The sequence below is a fragment of the Ictidomys tridecemlineatus genome, chromosome Y (assembly GCF_052094955.1).
Source record: "Ictidomys tridecemlineatus isolate mIctTri1 chromosome Y, mIctTri1.hap1, whole genome shotgun sequence".
In the NCBI taxonomy this organism is placed as follows: domain Eukaryota; kingdom Metazoa; phylum Chordata; class Mammalia; order Rodentia; family Sciuridae; genus Ictidomys; species Ictidomys tridecemlineatus.
In genome coordinates this window covers 23,231,759-23,250,162 of record NC_135494.1, presented here as the reverse complement: position 1 = coordinate 23,250,162, position 18,404 = coordinate 23,231,759, and the positions used below count along the sequence as shown (strand labels likewise).

Genomic DNA, 18,404 nt, shown 5'->3' with positions numbered 1-18,404 from the left:
GTGTCTTTGTCTGGTTTTGGTATCAGGGTCATATTAGCCTCATAGAATGAGTTTTCTATTTAATGGAATACTTTGAGAAGTATTGATGTTAATTCTACTTTAAAAGTATTGTAGAACTCAGCTGAGAATCCAACTGGTCCTGGGTTTTTCTTGGTTGGTAGGCTTTTCATGGCATTTCCTATTTCATTACTTAAAATTGATCTGTTTAAATCATGTATGACCTCCTCATTCAGTTTGGGTAGGTCTCTAGAAATTTGTCAATGTCTTCAATATGTTTTATTTTATTGGAATATAAATTTTCAAAATAGTTTCTAAATATCTTCTGTATTTCAGACATGTTCATTGTGATTTTTCTTTTTCATTTTGTATTTTCATAATTTGAATTTTCTCTTCATTAGAATGGTGAGGGGTTTACCTATCTTAAATATATTTTTTTCAAAGAACCGACTTTTTTGCCAATTTTTTTCAATTATTTCTTTTTTTTCAATTTCAGCTCTGATTTAATTATTTTCTGTCTTCTACTGCTTTTGGGGTTGATTTGTTCTTCATTTTCTAGGGCTTTTTTCTTTTAAAGAATGAACTTCACGCAATGAACTTTCCTCTTAGTGTCTCAGAGATTTTAATATACTGTATCAGTGTTCTCTTTTACCTCTAAGAATTTTTTATTTCATCCTTGATTTCTTCTACCATCCATTTATCATTCAATAGTGTATTATTTAGTCTCCATTTGTTACAATAGCTTGTATTTTTTATTTTGTTATTTATTTCTAATTTCATTTCATTGTGTTCTAATAGAATGCAGGGTATTATCTCTGTTGTTTTGTATTTACCAAGAGTTATTTTGTGGCATAATATATGGCCTATTTTAGAAAAGGAGCCATTTGCTGCTGTAAAGAAAGTATATTTGCTGGTTGATGGATAAAATATTCTATATATGTCTGTTAAGTCTAAATTATTGATTGTATCATTTAGTTCTATAACTTCCTTATTTAGTTTTTGTTTGGGAGATGTGTCCAGTAGTGAGAGAACTGTGTTAAAGTCACCCAGTATTATTGTATTGTGGTTTATTTGGTTCTTGAAATTGAGAAGGGTTTGTTTGATGTACATAGATGTTCCATTGTTTGGGGCATAAATATTTATAACTTTTATGTTCTGCTTATATACTTCACTTAAGAAGTATGAAATGTCCTCCTTTGTCTCTTCTGATTAACTTTGGTTTGAAGTCTGCTTTATCTGATATGAGGATGGAAACCTCTGCTTGTTGACATAATCCATATAAGTGATAAGTTTTCCACATCCTTTCACCTTCAGCCTGTGGATGTCTTTGCCATGAGGTGAGTCTCTTGAAGACAGGATATTGCTGGGTCTAGGTGTCTAATCCAATCTACTAGTCTATGTCTTTTGATTGATGAGTTTAGGCTGTTAACATTCAAGGTTATTACTGAGATATGGTTTGTATGCTTTGTCATTTTGATTTATTTCTGGTTTTTGATTTGTCTTAGTTTCTCATTTCTTTGGATGTCCCTTTAGTGTAGATCCTCCCTTTGTTGGTTTTCACTTTTTTTCTTCACTTCATCCTCACTGAATATTTTGTTGAGAATGCTCTCTAGTGTAGGCTTTCTTATTGTGAATTCTTTTAATATATATATATATATATATATATATATATATATATATATATATATATATATATATATATATCATGGAAGGTTTTCATTTCATCTTCAAATATGAAACTTAATTTTGCTGGCCACAAATGCTGCTGCCATACCTGGAGGTCTCTTCTCTGGGCACCTTCTTGGCTACCTCAGATGCTACTCTGTGGTCACTGTTGCTGAACCCAAGGTATCCTGTCAATAAACTCCACCTGCACCACTATTCCATTGTTGCTGCCTTTGATTCTACTGCTGCTAGCCTGAGGTCACCTGGATATCTTCTTTCTGGGTGATGCTGCCCTTACAGCTGCAACCCCCTGTTGCTGCCCCAGATTCACCTGAAGCTGACACTGCTTCTGACCCCAGAGATTGCCTGGTGATGCTGACCCCAAAGCTTCAGTTGCAGCTACCACTGATGCTGACAACAACCACCACCCTACTGCTGCTACAATGGCCTAGAGGACTGTTATAGGGAGACTCCAGGTTTGGTTGCACAAGGCTACAGTGATTTTGGGACACCAGCCAGGGCCTGGGATATAGGTGTTACCAGCACAAGAGCCTCTGTCTTGGGACTCCAGTTGGGACTGCAGGTCCAATGTGGGGGTGCCTGTGGGTTTGGAGGAGCCTGGGGTCTTCCTGCTAAGAGTGGTGGTGGCCCTTCCTTGCTGCTGCATCTCAGGGTTTCTCTTTTTCATGAGTGTATCCCTGGTGGCCTCTCTGCAAAAAGGAGCAGCACTGAGATATTGGGCAAGCAGGTGACTGAGCCTGAGGTATCTGAAGCCCAGATTGGTGGAATAGTGACTGGGTTTTCAATGGCTGATGTGGTTTGGTGATTTTGAGAGATGTCAGAGACAGGGCTGAGACATTGTTGAACACTGACAGAGACAGGTAGACTTTCCAGCAAAATTTATTTTATTTTATTTTTTGATTCATTAATATCTCTACCATATTTAGAACAGATTTTTTAAGCACCAGTGTGTGGAGGACAATGATATATGAAAGGTGTCTTGTATTTTCATTGTATTCTTATGTCTTTAATTTTTTTGTCTTTGTTCCTATTCTTCTACTCTCTTGTCTATTTTCTTTCTAACTTTTCTCCAACCAATAGCCAATCTCTATCAACTCCTCTTCCTTTCTTCCTGTGAATTTTTACTTCTAGATTCTCTCTTCCTTTCTCTCAAATATTGTGTACTACACTTACCTCTGTTCTCTCATTCACCATTTGAAATTGTAAACCATTTTAACAAATTTCCTATTTATACTATAGATAGTTATTGAACTCATCATTTTGGTTTAATGCTAGAAAGCAATAGACACCTTAGTGGGAGTATTAGGTTTAAGGATATATATTATCTACATTGGGGGTGCTGTTGATATTGGTCTCATCATTAAAAGTGAGGCACTAGAAACTTTCAGGATCACTACAGGTCTACAGGGTAGAAATTTATGCTGCCTTAAATCCATACTTCTAGATGGCAAAACACACTAACAACATATAAAAATAAAAGGGGGAATAAAGTGTCCCAAACAAACCAAGATGCTTCAACAACAGATGCCACTGATAAAACAGTAGAATAATGTCTAAGAAGGAGTTCAGATTGTACACAGTTAAATTGACATGTGAAGTAAAGAATAGTATAAGGAGTGAAATCAAATAAAATATACAGGAAGTGAAAAATGAATAAAGAGTTAGAGATTGTGGGGAAAAAATCAGAAATCCTCAAAATGAAGGAATCAGTAAACCAAATTATAAATTCAATAGAGAGCATCACCAACAGACTAGACCACTTAGAACACAGAACCACAGACAATGAAGACAAAATATATAATCTTGAAAGTAGGGTTGACTGTGCAGAAAAGTTGGTAAGAAGCCATGAACAGAACATCCAAGAATTATGGGATAACATGAAAAGACTAAATTTAAGAGAGGTATCAGAATAGATGAAGGAGCAGAGATACAAACCAAAGGAATGCACAATCTTTTCAAAGATATAATAGCAGAAAATTTCCCATACCTAAATAATAGAATGAAAAATCAAATACAAGAGGCTTACAGGACCCAAACTATACAAAATCATAGCAGACCCACACCAAGACACATTACAATGAGAGTGACTAACACAGAATAAAGATAAAATCTTAAAGGCTGTGAGAGGAAAATTAAAATTTCATATAGGGAGAAACTAATTTGGATCTCAACTGATTTCTCAAACCAGATCCTCAAAGCTAGGCAGTCCTGGAATGATATATTTCAAGCTCTGAAAGAAAATTAATGCCATCCAAGAATTTTATATCTGACATCTTGCTCTTTTTGATAAACATGTTCTTCAAAATTCACCTGTGTGGTGGGTATGGTAGAAGTTTGTTCCCTTTAATTAAGGATAATTTCCTATTATATGAACATGTCAGTCAATCTTCATGTTAACAAGTTGGCATAGGTTTGAGACTGTTGTTAATGTTTTAGGGACATTCTTGCAACATCCTTTATAGACGTGTGCATTCACTTGTCTTGAGTATATTCCTAGGTATGAAACTGGTGAGTCAGAGTTTTTCTGTGCAGTTTAGCTTCAGTGAACACTAAAATAATAGAGTGATGTTTTCTAAAATAGTGAGCATGTTTGCAGTCTACCAACCTGTACCATACAGAAAGGTACTAGTTGCTATAAAACTTCCCGAATAATATTTGATATTGTTAACTTTGTGAAATTGTATCCATATTGGTACATCTTAAAATGGTATTTATTTGATGAGCAATGAAATTGAGCATTTTGATATTTTCCCTTAGGAACAGCTAGTGATCAAATCAAATCATTCTCACCTTTATGCTTTCCTCCATTTTTATATTTTCCCTTAGGAACACAGCACACTTCTGGGTGTGACTGTGAAGGTATTTCAAGAAATTATTGGCAAGTTGAAGGAAGTGAGTCAAAGACTCAGCCTGAATGTGAGCAAAATAGTAGGAGAGACCACCATCTCTTCTCTCTCCACTTCCCCACTTGACCAAGTGCGCTGACCCACTTGACCACTGTTCCCTGTGAGTGCCAAATACTAGGTTTCTTAGATTTTGAATGTGAACTTGCACCAGTGAACCTTCAGGGACTTTCAGACCTAAGGATACAAACAGGGAGCATATGGTGCATTTTCTACCCCACAACCCCCACCTTCTTGTACTGAGTAACTACCAGTTTTCTTGGTTCTCCTGAGTGAAAATAGTCATTGGTGAACATTTCAGCCTATGTGACCTTGTGACTGAATCTATTTTTCTACTATACCTAAATATTAGAGATATGTATATAGACATGTACTTGTGTGCATGTATATATGTATGTGTTCTGTTTCTCTGGAGAACTTGTACACTGATAAAAAATTCTTTCTAAGATATATATAAAACCCAAAGAACTTAAAAACATCATACCACAGGGACACAGCCACATCAATGTTTATAGAAGCACAATTCATAATAGCTAAATTGTGGAACCAATCTTGATGCCCTTCAGTAGATAAATGGATAAAGAAAATGTGGTGTGTATACACAATGGAATATTACTCAGCAATAAAAGAGAATTAACATTCTTTAGTCCAGTCCAGGTGACAGCAAAATTGACTATCACAGCTAGAAATATGCATTGGAATATCTTCTCTAAGTTGATATCTTGCCAATTTGCTTTCTGTTTTTGAATTTTAATATATTTTTTGAAAAACAAATCAAAAATTTGCATTCATGAGTTCTGCATCTTTGGATTCAATCAATAATAAATTGAACATATTTCAGAAAAAAATGTATCTGTACTGAATATAACAGACTCTTTCCATGACATTATTCTCTAAATAATATAGTAGAACAAAACCACATAAAGAGATGATTTAAAGCATATGAGGGATGAAATTTTCTACATCAGACTAATTAGTCCATCAGCTTTAAATTCACTGTCATAGAAAGTATCAATTCACATACCACATGCCTGTAATCCCAGCAGTTCAGGAGGGAGGTTGAGGCAGGAGGATGGAGTTCAAAGACAGCCTCAGCAAAAGTGAGGTGCTAAGCAACTCATGAGACCCTGTCTCTAAATAAAATCAAAATAGGGGTGGGGATGTGGCTCTGTGGTTAAGTGCCCCTGAATTCAATCCCTGGAACAGAGACTTCCTCCTCTGAAAACTCATGAGCCCAGTCTTTACTGTCCACAGTTCCATCGGCATTCTGGTCTGTGAGTTTTCATCAGAATCACCCATTAAACTCTGCTCACAACAACCTAAAGATTTTCCAACTTGCATTCCTAATCTTTTCAAAATTGTGCCCACAAGTTCCAAAAAGAATCTGAAACATGTGGTTAGGTTAGTTACAGCAACCACGGTACTTCTTGGTATGAATTTTTGTTTTAGTCAACTTTTTCAGAATACCAGAGAAGAAAACACAGAGGAGGAAAAGTATTTTTTGGCTCATGGATTCAGATGTCTCTGACTACAGATGGCTGACTCCATAGCACTGAGGACATCATGGTGGAAAGACATAGAGGAGGAAAGCAGCTCAGGACATGGCAACAAGCAAGCAGAGAGAGTTCCTCCAACCAGGGACAAAATGTAAACCCAAAGAGACACCCTCAGTGACCTACCTCCTTCAGTTACACCTTGTCTACCTACAGTTGCCATCATTTAATCTGCATTGGTGGATTCATTCACTGACTGGGATAAAACTTTCATAATCCCATCATTTCACCTGGAATATCCTGTAACAACATTTTTCAAACACTGAAAGATAATGGGTGCCAACCAAGAATATTGTATCCAGCAAAACTAAGCTTCAGGTTTGACAATGAAATAAAAATCTTCAATGATAAACAAAAGTTAAAAGAATTCACAGCCAGAAAACCAGCACTGCAAAGCATTTTGAGCAAAACACTACACGAAGAGGAAATGAAAAACAACAACAAAAACCAACAGTGGGAAGTACCTCAGTAAAGAGGTGGGGGATAAAAAACTAATCAAAGAGAAAAAAACAAGCCAAATTTTAAAAAATAATTAAATAAATAAACAAACATGATTGGAAGTACAAAGCATATTCAATAGTAACCCTAAAAGTTAATGGCTTAAATTCACCAATTAAGCAACATAGGCTAGTAACCTGGAATAAAAAAGCAGATCCAACAATATGCTGCCTTCAGGAGACTCATCTGATAGAAAAAGACATACACAGGCTGAAGGTGAAGGGTTGGGAAAAATCATATCACACACATGGACCTTGGAAGCAAGCAGGTGTGGCTATACTCATATCAAATAAAATTGACTTCAAGTCTAAATTAATCAAAAGGGATAAAGAAGGACACTATATATTGTTAAAGGGAACCATTCACCAATAAGACATAACAATTATCAATTTATATGCTCCAAACAATGGTGCTGCTATGTTCATAAAACAAACTCTCCTCAAGTTCAAGAGACAAATTGACTACAACACAATAATTATGGGTGACTTCAACACACCTCTCTCACCACTGGACAGATATTCCAAACAAAAGTTGAATAAAGAAACTATAGAACTCAATTACACAATTAATAACCTAGACTTAACTGACTTATATAGAATATATCAACCATCAGCAAGCAGATATACTTTTTTTTCTCAGCAGCACATGGATACTTCTCAAAAATAGACCATATATTATGCCATAGGGTAACTTTTAGCAATTATAAAGGAGTAGAGATAATACCATGCATCTTTTCTGATCATAATGGAATGAAATTGGAAATCAACAATAAAAGAAGGAGGGAAAAATCCTTCATCCCTTGGAGATTGAACAATATGTTACTGAATGATCACTGGGTTACAGAAGACATCAAGGAGGAAATTAAAAAATTCATAGAGACAAATGAAAACACAGACACAACATATCAGAATCTATGGGACACAATGAAAGCAGTTGTAAGAGGAAAATTCATTGCTTGTAGTTCATTCCTCAGAAAAAGGAAAAACCAACAAATAAATTATCTCACACTTCATCTCAAAGCACTTGAAAATGAAGAGCAAAGTAACAGCAAATGTAGTAGAAGGCAAGAAATAATTAAAATCACAGCTGAAATCAATGCAATTGAAACAAAAGAAACAACTGAAAAAATTGACAAAACTAAAAGTTATTTTTTCAAAAATAAATAAGATTTACAGACCCTTAGCCATGCTAACAAAGAGAAGAAGAGAGGGAACTCAAATTACTAGCATACAGGATGAAAAAGGCAATATCACAATACACAGATAATAACTAGAAATTATTTTAAAATCTTATATGCCAATAAAATAGAATATAGTGAAGGCATCAATAAATTTCTTAAGTCATATGATCTGCCCAGATTGAGTCAGGAGGATATACACAAGTTAAACAGAATAATATCAATTGAGGAAATAGAAGAAGCCATCAAAAGATTACCAATCAAGAAAAGCCCAGGACTGGATGGGTATACAGCAGAGTTTTACAAAACCTTTAAAGAAGAACTAATACCAATACTTTTAAAGCTATTTCACAAAACAGAAAAAGAGGGAGTACTTCCAAATTCATTCTACTAGGCCAACATCACCCTGATTCCTAAACCAGATAAACACACTTCAAAGAAAGAAAACTACAGACCAATATCTCTAATGAACATAGATGCAAAAATCCTCAATAAAATTCTGGCAAATCGGATACAAAAACATCAAAAAGATTGTGCACCATGATCAAGTAGGATTCATACCTGGGATGCAAGGCTGGTTCAATATACGGAAATCAAAAAATGTAATCCACCACATCAATAGACTTAAAGATAAGAACCATATGAACATCTCAAGAGATGCTGAAAAAGCATTCGACAAAATACAGCATCCCTTTATGTTCAAAACATTAGAAAAACTAGAGATAACAAGAACTTACCTCAACATTGTAAAAGCTATTTATGCTAAATCTCAGGCTAGCATCATTCTAAATGGAGAAAAAATGAAGACATTCCCTCTAAAATCTGGAACAAGAGAGGGATGCCCTCTCTCACACTCCTATTCAACATAGTTCTCGAAACACTGGCCAGAGCAATAAGACAGACGATAGAAATTAAAGGCATAAAAACAGGAGAAGAAGAACTGAAATTAGCACCATTTGTGGATGACATGATCCTATACCTAATGGACCCAAAATGTTCTACCAAGAAACTTCTAGAACTAGTAAATGAATTTAGCAAAGTGGCAGGATATAAAATCAACACTCATAAGTCTAAGGCATTCCTGTATATCAGTGACAAACCCTCTGAAAGGGAAATCAGGACAACCACCCCCTTCACAATATTCCCCCCCCAAAAAAATACTTAGGAATCAACCTAACAAAAGAGGTGAAAGACCTTTACAATGAAAACTACAGAACCCTAAAGAGAGAAATAGAAGAAGACCTTAGAAGATGGAAAGACATACCTTTTCATGGATAGACAGAATTAATATCATTAAAATGGCCACATTACCAAAAGTACCCTATAGGTTTAATGCAATGCCAATCAAAAGACCACGGCATTCCTCACAGAAATAGAAAAAGCAATCATGAAATTCATATGGAGAAATAAAAGACCCAGAATAGCTAAAGCAATTCTAAGCAGGAAGTGTGAATCAGGAGGTATAGCGATACCATATTTCAAACTGTACTACAGAGCAATAGTAACAAAAACAGCATGGTACTGGTACCAAAACAGGCGGGTGGACCAATGGTACAGAATAGAGGACACAGAGACCAATCGACAAAATTACAACTTTCTTATATTTGATAAAGGGGCTAAAAGCATGCAATGGAGGAAGGATAGCATCTTCAACAAATGGTGCAGGGAAAACTGGAAATCCATATGCAACAAAATGAAATTGAATCCCTTTCTCTCACCATGCACAAAAATTAACTCAAAATGGATCAAGGAGCTAGAAATGAAACAAGAGACTCTGCATCTAACAGAAGAAAAAGTTGGCCCTAGTCTCCATCTCGTGGGGTCGGGCTCCAAATTCCTTCATAGGACACCTATAGCACAAGAGTTAAAATTAAGAATCAACAAATGGGATGTATTCAAACTAAAAAGCTTTTTTCTCAGCAAGAGAATAAGTGAGGTAAATAGGGAGCCTACACCTGGGAACAAATTTTTACCCCTCACACTTCAGATAGAGCACTAATCTCCAGAATATACAAAGAACTCAAAAAGTTATAAAACAAACAAACAAACAAAAAACATAACCAAATCAACAAATGGGCCAATGATCTAAACAGACACTTCACAAAGGAGGATATACAATCAATCAACAAATACACGAAAAAGTGGTCACCATCTCTAGCAGTCAGAGAAATGCAAATTAAAACCACTCTAAGATACCATCTCACTCCAGTAAGAATGGCAGCCATTATGAAGTTAAACAACAACAAGTGCTGGTGAGGATGTGGGGAAAAGGGTACAATTGTACATTACCGGTTGGACTGAAAATTGGTGCAGCCAATTTGGAGGGCAGTATGGAGATTCCCTGGAAAGCTGGGAATGCAACCACCATTTGACCCAGCTATTCCCCTTCTCAGACTATACCCAAAAGGCCTAAAAAGAGCATACTACAGGGACATAGGTACATCAATGTTCATAGCAGCACAATTCACAATAGATAGATTGTGGAACCAACCTAGATGCCCTTCAACAGATGAATGGATAAAAAAATGTGGCATTTATACACAATGGAATATTACTCAGCACTAAAAAATAACAAATCATGGAATTTGCAGGGAAATGGATGGCATTAGAGCAGATTATGTTAAACAAAGTTAGCCAATCCCTAAAAAATAATGCCGAATGTCTTCTCTGATATGAGGGAGGTGGCTCAAAACAGAGTAGGGAGGAAGACCATGAGAAGAAGATTACCATGAAATAAGGAAAAGAGGTGGTAGGGAATGGGAGGGAGAAGGGGAATTGCATGGAAGATGGAAGGAGACCTTCATGGTTACACAAAATACATATACGCTAGTGTGAGGGGGAAGGGAAGAAAATAAAAAGAGAGAGATAAGTGTCATAGTAGAATGGGTAGAGAAAGGTGATGGGAGGGGAGGGGAGGGGGGATAGGGAGGACAGCAGAATACAACTGACACTAAGATTGCTGTATGTATACACATAGATGTGTAACCGGTGTGATCCTGCAATTTGTATATGTGGAAAATTGAGAATTCATAACTTATTTGAATCAAATGTATGATATGTCAAGATCATTGTAATGTCTTGAACAACTAATGATATAAAAAGAATATTTGGAGTTCCAGAAAGAGAGAGCAGAAAAAATTGGGCAGAAAGAACATTCAAACACATGTTGTTTGAAAAACCAAAATAATTAGTAATCATCCGAAGGGTTTAAAATAAATAGAATGTAATCCTGGATAGAAATATGAAGCTGGAAAGAGGACACATATGTATAAATGAGGATTAGCCTTGGCTGCATGTAAGAGCCAGAGCAATATCATGTAATTTGAGGTGCATACATAAGAGCAATGTGAGAGAAATTAACAAAAAGGGGATGTGATTGGAATTAAAGGACCTAGTAGTTTTAGAAAACAGGCATTATGTGATGTTAGGTAGGTAAGGAAATCTCTTGTAAGTGAATCCGTAATTACCAATTTAATGTAACAGAAGTTTGACACTATGAATGTACAGTGCACAGGATAATTTAAATCTGTGAAGATTTAAATCTGATGTGCTCATAAATTGCATGTGGTTGTGTACATTGGAAAAAAAATATCATGAAAAGTGTTCGCTATGCCCAAGTTTTATAAGAGCATCAGTAAATTCCAAGGATTATAACCAAGATATACAAGTGAATATGTCCACAAAGAGATACGTAGATGACTGTGCATAAAAGATCTAACTTTATGGCCGATTTTTGGATACAATCTAACTGACTTAACTACAAATTATGGATTGTGGAATATTCACAGAACAACTGTTTATAACAACTATAACATTTACTATTTTGCAGCAGGAATCCACTGTATCTCAAACAGAAAGATAAGGCAAAGATGCTAGAAACGAAAGTATGCTTACTTCAGTGTACATGATGTTCCAATCCAGGAACAAGAAAACTATTTGACAATCTGCAGGGTAACAATTTCCTTGCTAGAGGTTAGAGACAAATGTTGACTTGGAAGACATACAAAGGAAGTTTGGAGAGCTCTATATCTTGATCTGAAAGATGAATATACAAAAAATGCTTGTTTGTACAATTCATATTTCTTCAATTTATACAGTGTGCCTTTTCTGTGTTTGAAGACCAAACTATGCCCTTATGTTATATGAACATCTACTAAAGGTGGCATATTTACAGACATACTACTTTTAAAGAAGCATAAAATGTACCCAGAAAAATGCTAAAAGCCTTGAAAACTGGGAGAGGAAATAGTTCAGTAAAACTATATTTCAAATAATTAGAAGTATAAATATAAGATGTATGTATAAATTATATGTATAAATATAAGAGACTATAACAGGAGATATGCAATGTTTGAAATATCTGTTGAAGAAGACACAACAGTTGCTCTAAATAGTGGAAGACTGTTTAGCTGGAGCAGAAAGCTGGAGACCTATCAGAATGAGGTGAAATACAACATGAAAAAAATCATTAAAAAGTTCAAGACTTGATAGAATTATGAAAATTCTACAAGGTATGAGATTGACACATGGAGAGGATATTGAGAATGCTAAGGAGAAGTGAGTCAAAAGGAACTAAAAGAATTAGCAATTTCATACATGTGACTTACAAATACTTTCTCCCATTCAGTGGGTTGCCTTTTCACTCTGTTGATAAGAGTTTTTGAGACTCTCTGATGCACGTATGTTTTTAACTAATTTTTACTCTTAATGATGCTGGTTTTAGTGTCAATCCAAGAAATAACTGCCAAATCCAATGTCATGAAACATTTCCCTGTATTTTCTTTTTCAGTTTTTGCTCTTACTCTTAGGTCAATTATTTCTTTGTATGATTTTGAGTTATTTGTTTATTCATGGATCAAGTTAAGTATTCAACTTAATTCATTTTTAGTATCTGATTTTCCCTACACACTTTACTGAAAAGATTGTCCTCTCTCCCATTCAACTGTGTCCCTGGCTGAGCATCATTAAACCTTAAATGTGAAGTTTTCTTTGTGAACTCTGGAGCTCACAGCTGGGTGTCTGTGTTTATGCCAATACTGTGAAGATGGAATCTTTTAATTTTTAATTTGTTTGATTGATGTATAATTTACAAGTATATTTTTTGGTCATTTTCATAATTTTCAGTTGGATTAATGATTTTTGTTTTGCTTTCTTTTTTGTTGTCTATGTAGTTGTGTTAGTTCCTCATATATTTTGGATATTAACCCATTATTAGTTATATGGTTTACAAATATTTTCTACCATTCTATGGGCTGTCCTTTTATTCTGTCAATAGCTTCTTTTCTGTGATGAAGCATCCTAGGTTGCTGCAGTCCCATTTGGTTATATTTTGGAGGGAGAGAGAGAGAGACAGAGAGAGAGAGAGAGAGAATTTTTTAATATTTATTTTTTTTTTGTTTTCGGCAGACGCATCCTCGTTTGTGTGTGGTGCTGAGGATCGAACCCAGGCCGAACGCATGCCAGGCGAGCACACTACCACTTGAGCCACATCCCCAGCCCCTCATTTGCTTATTTTTGATTTTGTTATTTTAGCTTTTGATGTGACATAAAAAACAATTATTACTAATACCAACATGATAGAGATTTCCCACATGCTTTCTCTAGGAGCATGCCTGCATATGTTATTTTATATGTATTGCTGATTCTTCATAATTATTTTGCTTGGAGGTGTTTTGATGAGCCAGTGTTCAAATATCTAGATTCTCTGAAGGTTGAAGGTAGTTGACACTTTGAAATGCATTTCAACACTGGGTTATTCTTAGCTCTTGAACAGAAAACACAAGGGAAAGTGAAGTTCACTACTGTGAGGTCTGCTTCCTTAAGGCGGAGGGCCACCCTCCAGCAGTTGTGCTGCATTGATTGTTGTCATAAGACAAAAATTAGGCACTAAATAATTCATTCATTTCTTGTATCTTTCTTGCTCTTAATTTTTGTTTTTTTCTTACTATGGAAAAAAAGGAAGGAAACATTTGATTGACAAATAATATTAAATGGATGAATTTTATCTTAAGTTTTCTGAGTATCTTGAATTTCCCTTATTGAAAATTCATACAACTCTTTTGTAGATTCTTGGACTTCAGTATGAAAGGAGAAGGAATAAGTATGAAACTGTTCATGTTACAGTCTCAATGTCTTATCTAAAATAAAAAAGCAAAACCTTTTTCTTGTATCTTCTTGGCATATTCTATAAATTTTTATGAGGAAAACTTAAAAGAAGCTTTAAGTACAGTTTAAAACATTGAAATTCACAGTCTTCAAAATCTTTTTGGGTTCTCTATTCCTCATCTCACAAGTGAACCATATTTATAGAAACCTTCTTTGGAGGACAGAGGCCTGTGTCCTCAAAAATGTAAACTGACATGGAATCTTAGGAGACCAGGAAGAGAACTTGTAAGACACTGAATAATTAGGTAGTAAATGGAATATTGCTTCACTGCAGTTTGGTGTGGGTGAGCTAGGCTTAGCAGAGAGATTAATATCTACAGAAGAAAATCCATATTCTTCCCATGATGTCTAACCTTAAAGGTAAATATTATTTTTTGTCAATTATCTGTTCGAGCCTTGTTAAAGAGTCTTAGTTTGGTACATTTTCCCAAAATATATTAAAAACAATCTTCATTTTTGTGAAATCATGTGTACAATTTCATTTGTTTGTTTGTTTTAGCGATTGAATATGACTTTGGGTTAAATTATCTAAGATTACTTTGTGGTTCTAACTCATCTTTCCATTTCCCAGGATTTGTTTTTTTCTTCCAGGATTGTGACTCCCCTTTTTATGTAGAAGCCATTTTCCATGACCTGTTGAATTCAATATTAAGTGTATCGATAACAAATGATAAAAGGTAAAGTTGCTTCCCTATTGAGGTGACTAGCCACATGGTAGAATGATCCCTGAGAAGGCACCGTTTTTAAATGAAGGCCTAGGAAAATGTCAGTGCTGGCACAGGGTGCCCCAAGACACTACTGCCTAAGATGCAATTGTTGTTCTTTTCTTACAGGGAATCTCCCTTGCATCTTGATTTAAGGCTGTTGCTCCCCAGACAGGCCAGAGGAGAGATGAGTGACCTCACACAGTGACAAGGAGCAGAATCCTGAAGGACCTGGTTCTGCAGGACCAGATAGAATGTAAGACTGTTACCAGAGTTTTTCTTAACACCACTTATTTAAAAAACTTTTTTTCTTTGATTTTTTATTCTGTACCAGTAAATTGAGAAGTTCTTTTACTAATAAACACCTGTGGGTTATCTGTTATTTGTTAAGGAAGTTATGATGGGAAATACATCAAATTGTAACAACTCACCACAAGGAATTTCATATCTATTACCTAAGGCATGGAATTATATCTTCTTTTCCTTTTACGTAAATGGGGCTTTCAGCTTTCGATGTGCAAGAGACAGACTCATGCTTTTAACCTTTTCATGACCTTCAAAAGAATGCTTTTGTGGATTTTAGGTCCCATGGAAAGCAGCTTCCAAAACCTGCATCTAACATTCTCCAGCACTGTAGCTGGGATGCAGATGAAAGAATCTTCAACTGGCTCAAGACCACCTTTGCATCTAGAGGCTTCCCCCATCAGACTTGTGGGTATGAGAGCTGTGTCCTTTTCCACATTACCTGGGAGCAAAACAAGCTGGACAGCATTCAGCTCTCAGATTAATCCTAGACACCCTGCACTGTCTGGGACTTGCTGTCTTAGAGTGGCAGCTCCCAAATCATGTGACCATGTTCTAACCAGGTGCTATCACATGGTTCTTCCATATTTCCTCAAACAAACTGACTTAATCTGTATCTATGTACCAGCAAGAGATGTTTTATGTCACCTTGTACACAGAGGAGGGCCTGTCCTGCTGTCTCCTCCCACTTCATCCAGCAGGTTGTCTCACCCCACTGCACCCACCATGGGATTTGCATACTGTCCCATGGGAAGGCTCTTTCTTACAAATCTGAGAAAACGCTCAGCTCTAATCTGGCCTTGGCTCACCAGGGCTGCTCAACTTAACCTTCTGCTGTGCCCTGCTCAGCTCCTGGGGCTGCTGATGCTCTGGGTCCCTGCTGAGGCTGAGGGATTTAGGAAAGGAGAATGGGGTAGAAGGGTCCCATTTCTTGTCATATTTATTCTTTCCTTGCAGTAGAGGCAAGTATTTTGTGTTCCATGGAATGGTATTTCATACTTTTCCTTTTAGAATTAGGATCCACTTAACAATGACCAATGCCCTAATGGAGATCTTGGATAACACAGAACACATTGTGACTTATATATAAAATAGCAAATTATTTCTTACAGGTTTATGTTTTCTTGGTATGAATCAGAAAATTATTTGATATTTTTAGCATTAGCATCCACTCAACAATAACCAGTGTTCTAATGAAAATCATGAATAACAAATAGCACTTTGTGACTTATATATAAAATAGCAAATTATTTTTGTAGGTTTATTTTTTCATGGCATGCATCAGAAAATATTGAAATAAGTAGCAGACTGAAAATAATGAATATTGATCACAGTATTGGTACGTAACCTTGCTTTTCTGTCATCTTTTCAGGATCCAGTGGCAATGTTGTTATGACCCAGACTCCTGTCTCCAAGCCTGTCACCCCTGGACAGCCCCCTGCCATCTCCTACATAGTAATGGAAACACCTATTTGTGTTAGTTTCTTCAGAAGCCAGGCAAGTCTCCAAAGCTTCTCATCTACAAAGTTTCCAACCAATTCTCTAGGGTCCCAGATGAGTTCAGCGTTAGTGGGTCAGGGACAGATTTTGCACTGAGAATCAGCAGGGAGGAGGCTGAGGACGCTGGAGTGTATTACTGCAGGCAAGGTACACAAGCTCCTCCCACAGTGTGCAGCCCCAAACAAAAATCTCTTTGCTATGGTGACTCAGCAAATATACTTTATGTCCCCAACAGGAAGCAAGATCTGAGGTTTCTATTACTGCGTTCTTTCTATCACACTGTGTTCTGACATGTGACTGATATGGCCCCGTATTATATCAGATGCAAATTTGGAACACTACTTTAAACAGATCTGTTGAAAGCTATATGTGCTGCTTGTCTAACAACAGGTTTTTTTTGAGTCTGCGTGAGAGGAAGATGCTGAGGAACTCAGGGAACAGGCTGACAGCTCATGATTCACATATTCAGGCTTCTTCCTCATTTGCCCACAGTTGTTGAGAAATTACTCCACATGACAAGCAGGTCATTTGTGCACATCAATGGAACAGGAGTCCAGTACCTGCTGGAAATGAATGGTGGGCTGTTATTTTTCACATATTTAGTAATATTCAGAAATTCCATTTTCTCACTGACCTAATTTCTCACATCAACTTTACCATCTACCCTTTTGATGAACATGTTTAGGAAATCATATGATATACCAACCCTTAGAGAAGGAAGAAGTGGATTATTTATAGCAATGTTTGCCTTTTGAGCACAATCAAGGCAGATATAGATCCTAATCCAACATATTTTATTTGCCCCAGTTACTGTTCACTGATTGAAAAGGCAGTTCACCCCATTCTTATTGTGAGTTTTGAAAATAAAGGGCAGAAACTGAATAATGAAGAACAAGTATACACCATGTAGCACAGGAAAAATAGAGGTTTTTATTTTTTACCTCAAATTTTAGGAATTTTATAAATATCTTCAACATTTTTCAAGATGAGAATTTTAATCTTTTGCTAAAAGAAAATATAAAAGTGGATTATTTTCATGACATCATCATTATATGGAATTGAATTTGATTTTATTTTACTTGTAAATGGATACAGATGGTTTACTTTCAACAGGTCTATTTGAAGAAGTGCTCCAAATTTACATCTGATGTAACAATGGGTCATTTCAGTCACATGTCAGAACACAGTGTGATACACAGAATGCAGCGATAGAAACCTAAGATCCTGCTTCCCATTGGGGACAGAAAGTATATTTGAAATGATTTTATATCAAGAGTTTGGATCATGGCAAGTCCATTTAAAATCCTAATGGTTCATATCCATTAGGTTTAAAAATTGTGTAAGGGTATCTGTATGAATTTCTTGTGAAATGTTAGTCTTCTCTCCTTAACTTGTTCCACAAATCATTTGCATTTCCTACAGAATCCTGCCCAGTGACAGATGGAAGAAGATCATCTTCAGGAATGTGAAAGAGAGCTGGGGATGTGGCTCAAAAGAAGAACGCTCACCTTGAATGTGGAAGGCACTGAGTTCGATCCTCAGCACCACATAAAGATAAAATAAAGATATCGTGTCTAGCCACAAATAAAAGTATTTTTAAAAATGTGAAAGAATGAATCCACAGTCAAGACACTGGGTCCACAGACCCAAAATCCCACACGTTGTTGTGACATCTACCTGCCATGAGAATGCCAACAAACTTGACTTTTAAAATAAAGCCCAGAGGCCAGATCTCAGAAGCCCTGATGAAGTATCTATGTCCTGCCCAGGAGGGACCCTCAATCTTGGGAGCTGTGCCCAGCTCAGGCCCAGGACTGCTGGGGCTCTGTACTCACTGGGCCAAGTCTCCCCATCAGCAATTTATGAGCATTTTTAATTTCACTTTGTGATCTGCAATGACCACAACCTGGCAATGATG

General features: G+C 36.2%; 1 long non-coding RNA gene across 4 annotated transcripts in view; it reads left to right on the top strand.

Moving 5' to 3' along the window:
• LOC144372113 (uncharacterized) overlaps positions 1–18,084 on the top strand; it is a 71,539-nt gene extending 53,455 nt beyond the window's left edge. For 2 of the 4 annotated variants that reach the window (XR_013432164.1, XR_013432163.1), the window contains exons 5-7: positions 14,813–14,939; positions 16,359–16,483; positions 17,909–18,083. This is a non-coding gene — a long non-coding RNA (uncharacterized LOC144372113). Of the gene's footprint in view, positions 1–14,812; positions 14,940–15,266; positions 15,399–16,358; positions 16,484–17,908 lie in introns of all 4 variants that reach the window. The other 2 variants (XR_013432165.1, XR_013432162.1) reach the window with 2 other exon arrangements.
• Positions 18,085–18,404: the final 320 nt, after the last annotated feature.